The sequence below is a fragment of the Capricornis sumatraensis genome, chromosome 2 (assembly GCF_032405125.1).
Source record: "Capricornis sumatraensis isolate serow.1 chromosome 2, serow.2, whole genome shotgun sequence".
In the NCBI taxonomy this organism is placed as follows: domain Eukaryota; kingdom Metazoa; phylum Chordata; class Mammalia; order Artiodactyla; family Bovidae; genus Capricornis; species Capricornis sumatraensis.
This window is the reverse complement of record NC_091070.1, coordinates 107,014,571-107,027,081: the sequence shown is the minus strand read 5'-3', so window position 1 is coordinate 107,027,081 and position 12,511 is coordinate 107,014,571.

The window sequence follows — 12,511 nt, the reverse complement described above, 5'->3', positions numbered from 1 at the left end:
GTGACTCTTTGAGACCCCATGGACTGGAGCACACCAGGTTTCACTGTCCTTCACTATCTCCTGGAGTTTGCTCAAAGTCATGTCCATTTGAGTCAGTGATGCCATCCAACTATCTCATCCTCTTGTCCCCTTCTCCTCCTGCCCTCAATCTTTGCCAGCATGACCATCTTATCCAATGAGTTGGCTCTTCACATTAGGTGGCCTAAGTATTGGAGCTTCAGCTTCAGCATCAGTTCCCCCAATGAATATTCAGGGTTGAATTTCTTTAGAATTGATTGGTTTGATCTCGTTTCTGTCCAAAGGACTCTCAAGAATCTTCTCCAGCACCACACTTTGAAAGCATCAATTCTTTGTCACTCAGCCTTCTTTATGGTCCAACTCTCACATCCATACAAGGGTACTGGAAAAACCATAGCTTTGACTTTATGGACCTTTGTTGGCAAAGTAATATCTCTACAACAGAATATTATGTGGTCTTACAAAGGAAGGAAATACTAATTACATACTGCAGCAATGACAGATTCCAAGGACATTTTACAAAATGAAATGTCAGCCACAAAAGAACAAATACAGTATGATTCCACTTAATGGGTATTGAAGGTAGATAACTTCATAAATGTAGAAAGTAGAATGGTGGTTGTCAGGGCCTAAGGGAAGAGGCAGAGATATATTATTACTTGAATGAGTATAGAATTTCAGTTCTTCAAGATAAAAAGTTTTAGAGATCAGTTTCACAATAGTATAAATATATTTAACATTATTGAGCTATATTTTTGAAAGGGTTAAGGTGACAAATTTTATGATAGTTTTACCATAATTAAAAAGTCAAAAGTTTTAATATATAAAAATAATAAGAAATTAAAATAATTAGAAGAACAAGAAAAAAAAAAGATGCAATATAAGAGCAAATTAATTAGAAATGTTTAAAATCTAAATGAAGAAAATAAACTTCCCTGGTGGTCCAGTGGTTAAGACTCTATGCTCCCAATGCAGGGAGCCCAGGTTTGATCTTTGATCAGAGAACTAGATCCCATATGCTGCAGCTAAGAGCCCACATGCTGCAATGAAGATATACTGTGCTGCACCTCAGGCTTGGAACAGCCAACAAATAAATACATAAATATTAAAAAGTCATGAAGAATGCAAAAGTAGTTTTGAACAAATAATTATCCAATGTTCTTTCATAGGGCTATTCACCCTCACAAAGATTATGCTTCTCCATGCTTCTCTCCAAGTTATAAGTGAAAGTGAACCTAACAAAATAACTACAGTTTTTTTTTTTCTTTCTTTCTGAAAGAAGACAAGTTGATTCTACATTTAATATGCAAAAAAAGGAAGAAATAGTATCCAAGACTACCAGGCAAAAAATGATCAACAACTGAGGGTCAGCCTTACATGATGTTAAAATATCCCATAAAGACCTTAAGTTAAAGATAATATGACCCATGAATGGGTGAACTGAGCAATGAAACAATGAAAAAAGTCCAGAAATATATCTTAGAAATTTGGTAAATAGTAAAGTAGTGTATCAAATCACTGGAGGTAAATAAACAATGCTGAGACAACTGGATAGCTATTTAGTAAAAGGTAAAATTGGCAAACCTTACGCTATTTATCAACCTAAATTCCAAATGAATCAGAGATTTTTTTTTTTTTTTAAATCTAAGTATTAGGAAGCATGGATAAATTCCATTATAAACTGAGAATAGAGGAAGTGAAGGGAAAGTTGCTCAGTCTTGTCCGACTCTTTGCGACCCAATGGACTATACAGTCCATGGAATTCTCCAGGCCAGAATACTGGAGTGGGTAGCCGTTCCCTTCTCCAGGGGATCTCCCCAACCTAGTGATTGAACCCAGGTCTCAGGCATTGCCAACAAATTCTTTATCAACTTAGCTACCAGGGAAACATTTCTGATTTTGACTAAAAGTTTAGTTAAAGGGCCTACAAACAATGACATTCCATAGAAATGAACAGACTCGGAGCTAAAATATTAGTTTCTGGATATTATTCTCACTCAGTGGAACCTGGTCTCCTAGAGAAATGGCTGATTCCAGACCTGGGTTCAAAACAATTTTGTTTTGAGGAAAGAAAAAATAAAGAAATAAAGGCAAAGAGGCAGTTAAAAGGGGCCAAATCCAAAAGTACAGAAATAATCTTTAAGCTTTGTCTTACCTACTCTCCAACCTAGGCCAAATTTGGAGAAAATATAAGGAGAAAAAGAATAATGACTCTAATCCACCATAAAGTGCTGTAAAATAATAAATAAAAATACATGAGTCCATAGTGAAAAATCTAAAATACGTACTATGATTTCAAAGGTCTTGTACTAAAGCTGAATCTAGCCTCTGTACCTCAACACCAAACTAATTTTTGGAGACAGTTTTTTTGGCAAGGTAGAAAAGAACAGTCCTTTGCTTTGCCAGACAAAGGGGGCAACAGAAGGCTAATGTCCTCAAAACTGTGTGTCTCCAGCTGGAGACAGTAGTGAGAAATCTTATAGTAATGATTCAAAGTGGATGTGATCAGTTCATGGACATTCTTCTAATTGGTTGGTGGTGAGGTAAATGGGAGTCTGCATCATCACCTTCTAGTTCCATCTAATCTTGATCTAGCACTTGTAGGCATCATACTATTAATTTCTCCCATCTAGTGGGTGTTTCTTGATCTCAAAACAGCTCAAAGATGTTGTGTATATTCCTTGGCAGGAAACCAGGACCCTGCCCCAAGGCTGCACTACAGTTTCTCTTGACTGTTCCTCTGTGTTTCCACATCCCCTGGAATGTGTACCCATTCCCTTCTCCAGGGGATCTTCCCGACTCAGGGATTGAACCCAGGCCTCCTGTAGTGCAGGCAGATTCTTTACCACCTGAACCAATAGGAAACCTTTCCTAATCAGCAACTGTTTGAACCTGCCAGTTGAAACTCAGGGAAGGTCCTGAGGCTGAATAAAACCTATTACCTATAATAAAAAAATAAATGAGGCACATAGAAAGGCTTTTGTGTCCAAGAGCCCCTTAGGGTCTTCTTGGTATCAGCAGGACCTGAGTCTTGCTGGCTACAATTGTCTCTCCCTTTCTCAGTGCATCTTAACCCCACTGGCTTCTTTATTCTTTCTCAAACACACCAAACCCCTTTGGTACTGGGGATTTCTGTTCCTCATTTATTTCTTCTGTGGCATTTTTGACAATCTTCAATTATCTTATTTTCTTCTTTGTTTATTTCTATCTTACCTGTTTTTCCCAGGAAAATATCAATTCCAGAAGAGCAGGAAAGCCTGTCTTTTTCACTGTCAGATTCCAGTCTTAGTATGAGTGGGAGAGGATCGGCTTTCAATAAATGTTTCTGAACAATGATAAGAGGAGGAGTAAATAATAAATAAATGAAATAATTCCTCTGACTTCCAATTCCAGTCTGTTTCCATGAAATGTTTGTATTTTTCCTTCTTTATGTGTAGTTTGTCTCTATGTATATATAGTCTATTTTTTATTTATTTGTTAAGTTGATATTTGTGTCTGACCCTTTTGCAAGCCCATGTACTGTAGCCTGTCAGGTTCCTCTGTCCATGGGATTTCCCAGCCACGAATATTAGAGTGGGTTGCTAGTTCCTTCTCCAGGGAATCTTCCCAATGCAGGGACTGAACCCATATCTCCTGCATTGCAGGCTAATTCTTTTCTGCTGAGCTACCAGGGAACCCCTGTCTATTGGCTATACTGTGTACCTTATATAGGCTATATGCTTACACATGAAAGACTTCCATGTAGCTATCAATGAAACAAGTGTGTATTGTTACTATTTTTCCTTTTAGAAGGCTAATACTAGAAAGATCTTTAGAAATCACATCAAATCCTCCTGTTTTACAGACAAGGAAACAAGGCCTGTCATGTATAATTTGCTCATGAGCACACAGCTAACAATTGCTATACCTGAAACTACAACCCAGATCTATGCATTATCTAGTTCAGTGGCCTTTTCAGTACATTTTCTATAGTAATGGTTTATTCCTTATCCTCAGCTCCCTACCCCCTGCCAAAATACAACTGGGAATAGGAGAAAAAGGTAGGAAAGTGAGGTCTTGGTGGTGTCTTAGAATCATTAGTGCCTCAGGAGAGAAAGTTTCACTGAGCTAGTAAATGTCATCATGCTCCTTAGCAACATTTTGAAAATCACTACTGTGCCATCCCAGTGAGATTGGCCTCAAATGGCATTGTGTCATATGAGGCTGGGTTGCAGGACACCCCCAGTGTGTGCATTTATGTAGTCTACTATTCCTTAAGAACCACTTTGCCAACTGTGGGGATGGAAAAATTACTCCCGGAATTCCATGGCAACTATTTCTGAATTTCCCATGTTTGTTCAAATGATAAATGTAAACCATCATCTATTTTTAAGCTCTTTGAGACATATTGACTCAAAAGAACAGGAAAGCCCTGTCAAGACAATTCTGCTTTATGAAAAAGTAAGGGTGGAGACTTGGCTTTTCTTTAAATAGTCTAAAAGTTTAAAAGGTTGTTTTTTACCCAAGAACTGTGCAGTTAATTGGAATTGAATGGCCTTGCTTTCCTTTGCAAATGAAGCTCATTCCTAAAATCAATTCTAAATCTTACTCATGGGAAGTCCCTGAGGTAAGGACATGTGTTGAAGTATAAGTAACAGTTTGGCAAAAAACATGCAGTCCCAGTGAGGATGGGACCTGTAAAGGGAACAGTACTCTTTCTTATGGAAGGATGTTTACTTGGATATTTGTAAAGGCCTCATAGTTTCATTCTGTCATCCACTCTTCCCTTTTCATTTAAGCTTGGCATTCTCCAAAGTGCTGTATGCTATCAGTTATCCATATGGCATGGTGCTGTTGGTTCTGAAGGACACGGAGATGGGTAAAACCCTTCTATTAAGAAGCAATTTAATAAAAGTTTAACCACCTTATGTCATGGACAATTTTTATTTATGTTTTTCAAGCCACATAGGTGTGGGAAACTAATTGAAGTAACTTCAGAGAGAATTAGGGTTTGAAAGAAGTTCAGGAGTTATCTTATCCATTGCTACTCAATGTGAGGTCCCTGGTCCAGCAGCTGCAGCACCACCTGGAAACTTTTTAGAAAACATAGAATTCTTGATTTCACCCTGTAACCACTCAACCAGAATCTGTGTAATATAATCTTCCTATAAACATTAGGCAATTCCTATAAATGTGTAAAGCCTTGATCAACCCACTAATATCTTGGATTTGTTCTATATTCACAAAGGATTGTAACTCTGTGATAAGTAAAAAGTCAAACTGATGATCTTCTCCTGTCTCTCAATATCACATTGATTTATTCAACTTCAGCTACCCCTAGGTGAACACAGCTTTATCTAGCTTCAGAGCAAAGGATGAATCATTTGGAGCAATTCCTCTGTACATTTAGGAAGAAAAGAAAAAAAGAAGAAAGGAAGGGAAGGAAAAAAGAAAGGTATCCATCATAATTGCCCACATTTCATAAATTTTGTTAAATATAGGCCAAATATAATCTCTCCCATATCAAGAAATACATCTCTTTCTAAAAAAGAAAAAGAAAAACACTGTGAGCAGATTGTATTATTATTATTCTCAATTCCTTATAAAGGATATAGTGTCCTCCTTGGTTGGAGGTCAGGGCTAGGAGTATGGGAGAGTAAGATGGCTAGGAGTTTACACTTCCTGGAATATCAGTTTTGGGTCAAGGAATTGTATTTTGAGCAGTCATTACAGAGTTTTGGTCAGCCTTCTTGCTCTTCCCCTCTGCCTTGAGCAGAGAGGGGTTCTTATTCCGGTTTCCGGAATAAAGAAGACATAGGGAAAAGAAGCAAAACCATCATCAGTATGTAATGCAAGTGAGAAGTACGACTTTGATGTTGTAAAATACTGAAACCCAGAACCATTTAACGCAAGGAAAGCCGAATAATACACAGGGTCATCTGTGTTTTCTGACATCAAAGGTCATCCTAACTACATTTATCTGATACTTGAGAAGAACTGTTTAATGTAAAATAATCGCTGCACTATCAATATTTACCATGCAGCTAAACTATGAGAAAAACAAAATATGAATAATCTTATTTTGAGAGGCCATAGCAACAAGCAAAGTTGTGTAATGCATCCACCCAATTCTGAACCACAAGACTCAGTGAAAATTCAGAATGCAGATGTCAGCATGCCTGCAATACATGTCTGAAATATTGTTGATTCTGGAGTTTATTAAATATATCAGATATTTTGGTGCTTTTTTGCCCCTTCCCCCAATTATTATGGTTTTACCTTTAATATTTTTCTTCTAAATTAAATGTCAGGATTACCCTAAAAGTAAAGTTAACATTTTTCATTCACTTGATATAGGAGCATAATCAGAATATTAACATAAACTGACATGTTTTTTAAAAAGTTGAGTAAATCATTTGCAATTTCTTTAATAAAAATTAAATGAGAAGCATCTGCTTTTATATTCGGTTGGGATTTCTAAGGTCAACCTTATAAACAAATTGATGCTTAACAAGATTCTAGATTTCAAGATCAATTTCCAGAGGTATAGAGATAATGGCTCATACTTTTATACACTTTGACTGAATAAACATGGTTAAACATAAATAATATTTGATTTCTCTCAGTAACTCTTCATAGTATAGGAGACTATTTATCAGTTTTGTTATCCAGAGGCGGGCTCAGAGACTCAATATTTACAATGGTATAACCACAACCACACAATTGATGGAGGAACTTGGGTAGAACAATAATTTATTCTGGCAGCCTTTCCATACACAAGAGATTTGTCAAAGCTATCTACCAACTTACTTCATGCATTGAAACAGATTTTTAAGATTTAAGAAATTTTGTACCACTTAGAATTTGTTGATTTTTTTAAAAAAAATTTTCTCTTCCTTCCCTCTCTCCCTTCCCCTGTATTTTATAACTCACAACTATCTAATGGCTTGGGTATATTAAACGTTCTTAAAAAAATAAGCCCCTTGTACAACTTAATTAACTAGTAATAGAAAAGGTCTTTGACATAGCCTCTGTTTTATCTTTACCATTCTCTCAGGTCTTGTCTGGACTACCATAATCCCTCCTCACCCAAAGAAATTACAAACATGCTTACACATCTGGAATCCACTGAGTGAGGATCACCTCACAACCACACAAAGCCTTATTGCAGACTCTGACAGTTTTCATTCTTCCAATGCACATACCCTGCTTCAATACAGAGAAGCCTGAGTTTCACACTTTTCAGTTAGAAAGGAAAGAAAGAAACAAGCAAACAAACAAAAAGAATCAATGGAATGAATAAATAGAATTATTGTCTCCTTGGGCTTTGTACGATCCCCGAGTGAACTATGTTTGAGTCTCCTGTTACATGTCTATACTGTTGCTTTCAAACTCCTATTCTCTACCAGCCTGTATTAAAGACAAGATACTCTGCTCAGTTAAGACATTTTGTTAATTCATTGGTTGTTGGATTATTTAGAGTCTTAACTCCTACAAACTAATGGCCCTTGACTCTAATTAGGCATAAACTTTAATCTTACTTCTGCCTTCTTCCAAGTTGGGGATAGTGTAGTAATGATGTAAAATTTTCAGATGGTAGAAATGCATTCCCCGTTCATGAGCATTCCAAGTGATTTCAGTCATAGAGTGTTTGCCCTTTATACAAGATGGTTTACAACAAAGAAACTGAAGCCCAGGAAGTAACTGACTCAGAGTAATAACTAATATACAGATATCCAGATACCTCGTCTACTATACTTAGTTTCATCCTACTTTGGCTAAAAACAAACAAACAAACAAAACAGTTTTAGTTTTAACTGAATTGCTTTACATGTTATTCTGAGTATCTACTATGTACAAAACATGTTGTTAGGTTTTATGGATGATTCAGGGATGTACAACACTGATTCTATTCTTGAAGAAGCTTATCAGCAAGTTAGGGGGACTGTAACAAACACGGAAAGCAAAGTGGCCGTGGAAATCATAACAGATGAGAGAAAACTAGAAAACGTGATCTGCTGGTATTCAGAAGGGTAAGCCTCAGGAACACTGGGATGGTCATAGCAATTTTCATAGAAAAAGTATCTTCACCCAAAAAAGAAAACAATGTGTAAATTATATGAATAGATACCTCATCAAAAATATACAGATGGCAAATTGGCAAATGAAAATCTGCTCAATGTTATACATCATTAGGGAAATGCAATTTAAAATAATGATAAGATGTTATTGCACACATCTTAGAAAAGTCAAATTGAAAAGACAGAAATCAGCAAATCCCAGCGAGGATATGGAGCAAAAGGAATTTCCATTCATTTCTGGGAAGAATGCAAAATGGTACAACCACTTTTGAAAATAGTTTGGCAGTGATTTACAAAACTAAGCATGGTGTTACCGTATAATCTGGCATACATGCTCCTTGGTATTCACACAAAGGAGTGATGTACACCCACATACGTTTATGTGTTAGTTGTTTAGTCATGTCCGACTCTTTGTGACTCCAGCCACTGTAGCCTGCCAAGTTCCTCTGTCCATGGGACTTTCCAGGCAAGAACCCTGGAGTGTGTTGTTATTTCCTTCTCCAACATATGTTTATAGCAAAGGTATTCAAAATTGCCAAAACGTGAAGCATTCAAGCAAAACATCTTTCAATAGATGAATAGATAAGCAAACTGTCATACAATGAAATATTATCTTGTCCTTAAAAGGAGTGAGCTAGCAAGACTTGAAAAGACACAGAAAAACATCAAATATATATTTCTTGGTGGAATAAGCCAATCTGAAAAAGCTACATATTGTATGATTCCAACCCTACTATATTATAGAAAAGGCAAAACTGTGGAAGCAGTAAAAAGATCCGTGACTGCAAGGGATACTGTAGGAGAGAGTGAAAAAAAGTATTCAGTCTTGTTGACTCCCTGACCCCATGGACTGTAAGCTGCCAGGCTCCTCTGTCCATGAAATTCTCCAGGAGGAGAAAGGAGGAGGGACAAATAAGTGGTGTGCAGGAGACTTTTAGGCATTGAAATTATTCTCCGTAATACAGTAATGATGGACATATATCATTAGACATTTGTCAAGGTCTACAAAGTGTACAGCACAGAATGAACACTATTGTAAATTATAGACTTTCATTAATTACAATACATTAACACTGGTTCATCAGTTTTAACAAGTGTACCACACAATAAAGACATAAATAATAGGGGGGCTTGTGTTTGGGGAAGATGGGAGAGGGGTTACCTGGGAGCTCTCTGTACTTTATGATCGATCTTTCTGAAGAGTTATATTTTCTAAATAATTGTCTATTAATTTTTAAAATATGTAATCTGTATTTTTCATTTTTAGAAACTATTTAGTTTTTATTTAAAGGATATTTTTTTTACAGATTGTTATTGTTTTCTGTCAAATCTCAATATGCATACATATATCCCCTCCCTTTTGAACCTGCCTCCCACTCCCTCTCCATCCTACCCCTTTCGGTTGATACAGAGCCCCTGTTTGAGTTTCCTGAGACATACAGCAAATTCCCATTGGTTATCTATTTTATATATGGTAATGTAAGCTTCCATGTTACTCTCTCCATACATCTTACCCTCTCTTCCCCTCTCCCCATGTTCATAGATCTTTTCTCTATGTCTGTTTCTTCACTGTTGCCTTGCAAATAAATTCTTTGGTACCATCTTTCTAGATTCCATATATATGTGTTAGTCAGTGATATTTATCTTTCTCTTTCTGACTTACTTCACTCTGTATAATAGGCTCTAGGTTCACCCACCTCATTAAAACTGACTCAAATGCATGCCTTTTTATGGCTGAATAATATTCCATTGTGTATATGTACCAAAACTTCTTTATCTATTCATCTGCCAATGGACATCTAGGTTGCTTCCATGTTCTAGCTATTGTAAATAGTGCTGAAATGAATGTTGGGGTACATGTGTCTTTTTCAATTTTGGTTTCCTCAGGGTATATGCCTAGGAATGGGATTGCTGGGTCATATGGTGGTTTCATTCCTAGTTTTTAGAGGAATCTCCATACCATCTTTCATAGTGGCTGAATCAATTTACATTCGCACCAAGAGTGCAACAGGGTTCCCTTTTCTCCACACCCTCTCCAGCATTTATTGTTTGTAGACTTTTTGATGATAGCCATTCTGACCACTGTGAGGTGATATCTCATTATACTTTGATTTGTATTTCTCTAATAATGAAGGCATTGGCACCCCACTCCAGCACTCTTGCCTGGAAAATCCCTCGGACGGAAGAGCCTGGTGGGTTGCAGTCCATGTGGTTGCTAAGAGTCGGACAAGACTGAGCGACTTCACTTTTCACTTTCATGCATTGGAGAAGGAAATGGCAACCCACTTCAGTGTTCTTGCCTGGAGAATCCAGGGACGGGGGAGCCTGGTGGGCTGCCATCTATGGGGTCACACAGAGTCGGACACGACTGAAGCGACTTAGCAGCAGCAGCAATAATGAACCATATTGAACATCTTTTCATATGTTTGTTAGCCATCTGCATGTAAATGGATTAAAGACCTAAATGTAAGACGAGAAACTATAAAACTCTTAGAGAACATAGGCAGAACACTCGATGATGTAATCAAAGTAAGATCCTCTATGACTTACCTCCAAAAGTAATCAAAACAAAAACAAAAGTAAACAAGTGGGACCTGATTAAACTTTAAAGCTTCTGCACAGCAAAGGAAACTATAAGCAAGGTGGAAAGACAACCCTCAGAATGGGATAAAATTATAGCAAATGAAACAACTGACAAAGGATTAATTTCTAAAATATACAAGCAGCTCATACAACTCAATACCAGAAAAACAAACAACTAAATCAAAAAGTGCTAAACAGATATTCCTCCATAAAGTTGTAATTGTTTTTAAAATGTGAACTTTGCCTGTTTAGGCTTTATATAAGCCAGAGGGGTTGGACAAGGAGGTTCAGATAATGAACCTGAAAGAAAAAGGGGCTTCCCTGGTGGCTCAGATGGTAAAGAATCCACCTGCAATGCAGAAGACCTGAGTTCAGTCCCTGGGTTGGGAAGACCACCTGGAAGAGGGCATGGCAACCCATTCAAGTATTCCTGCCTGGAGAATCCCATGGACAGAGAAGCCTGGTGGGCTACTGTCCATGGGGTCACAAAGAGTTGGACATGACTGAGTGACTAGGCATAAGCATAATGATGGGTCAAGGAGCAGTAAAGTCCATTAGACAGGTCTGTGATTTCCTGTCCCTGCAGCTCTGTGTCACCAGCCTCAAATTTGGCATCAACATAGCTGTTTTTGAACTCCAGTTCTGTTGCTTAAGGGCTGTATGAGCTTCATGAAATCCCTAAAGCTTTCTGAACTTCTATTTCATCAGTTACAACATGGGGAAAGTAACATATACAGAACTGCAGAAACTTTCAAATACAAGTAATGTGCATGAGTTTCTTCATGAATTCTGAAGTTCTCTAGAAATATTAGTTGCTATTATCAAAGAAGAGAAACATTCCCACTGTTTTTATTGCTTTTGCAGTGACCTCTTGGCAACTAGCTGCCATATGACAGTGCAGATCTGTCTTGTTGGAATGGAGTCACCTAAGTCTACCCCTGTATCATCTGTCTTACCCTGAAGTTTCTCCTTCAGTGTAAGATACTGCTAATTTGAATATTTGGCCAGTCTCTATCTGATACACCAAGTTTCAGATATAATCTGACATACCAAGGGCAACTTCAGTGGTTTGTAGACCTGGAAATTAGAGATGGCTGTGAATGGTGTCTGGAGAAGATCAAGTCTGGGATAATAGTCTTTGAACTTGATTATTTTCTTCTGTTTACTTCCAAGTTCATTTTCCATGATACTATATTCTTTATTACTTTGCCAACAAAGGTCTGTCTAGTCAAGGCTATGGTTTTTCCAGTGGTCATGTATGGATGTGAAAGTTAGACTGTGAAGAAAGCTGAGCACTGAAGAATTGATGCTTTTGAACTGTGGTGTTGGAGAAGACTCAAGAGTCCCTTGGACTGCAAGGAGATCCAGCCGGCCCATTCTAAAGGAGATCAGTCCCGGGTGTCCTTTGGAAGGACTGATGCTAAAGCTGAAACTCCAATACTTTGGGCACCTCATGTGAAGAGTTGACTCATTGGAAAAAACTGTGATGCTGGGTTATCCCAGTGCATCAGCCCCAAGCATCCTGTATCCTGCATTGAACCTAGACTGGTGATTCATTTCTTATATGATATTATACAGGGATGGTATGGGGAGGGAGGTGGGAGGAGGGTTCAGGATTGGGGACACATGTACACCCATGGCAGATTTATGTTGATGTATGGCAAAACCAATACAATATTGTAAAGTAATAATAATAATAATAATATTAATTAATTAATTAATTAAAAAAAAAGACTCTGATGCTGGGAGGGATTGGGGGCAGGAGGAGAAGGGGATGACAGAGGATGAGATGGCTGGATGGCATCACGGACTCGATGGACGTGAGTTTGAGTGAACTCCGGGAGTTGGTG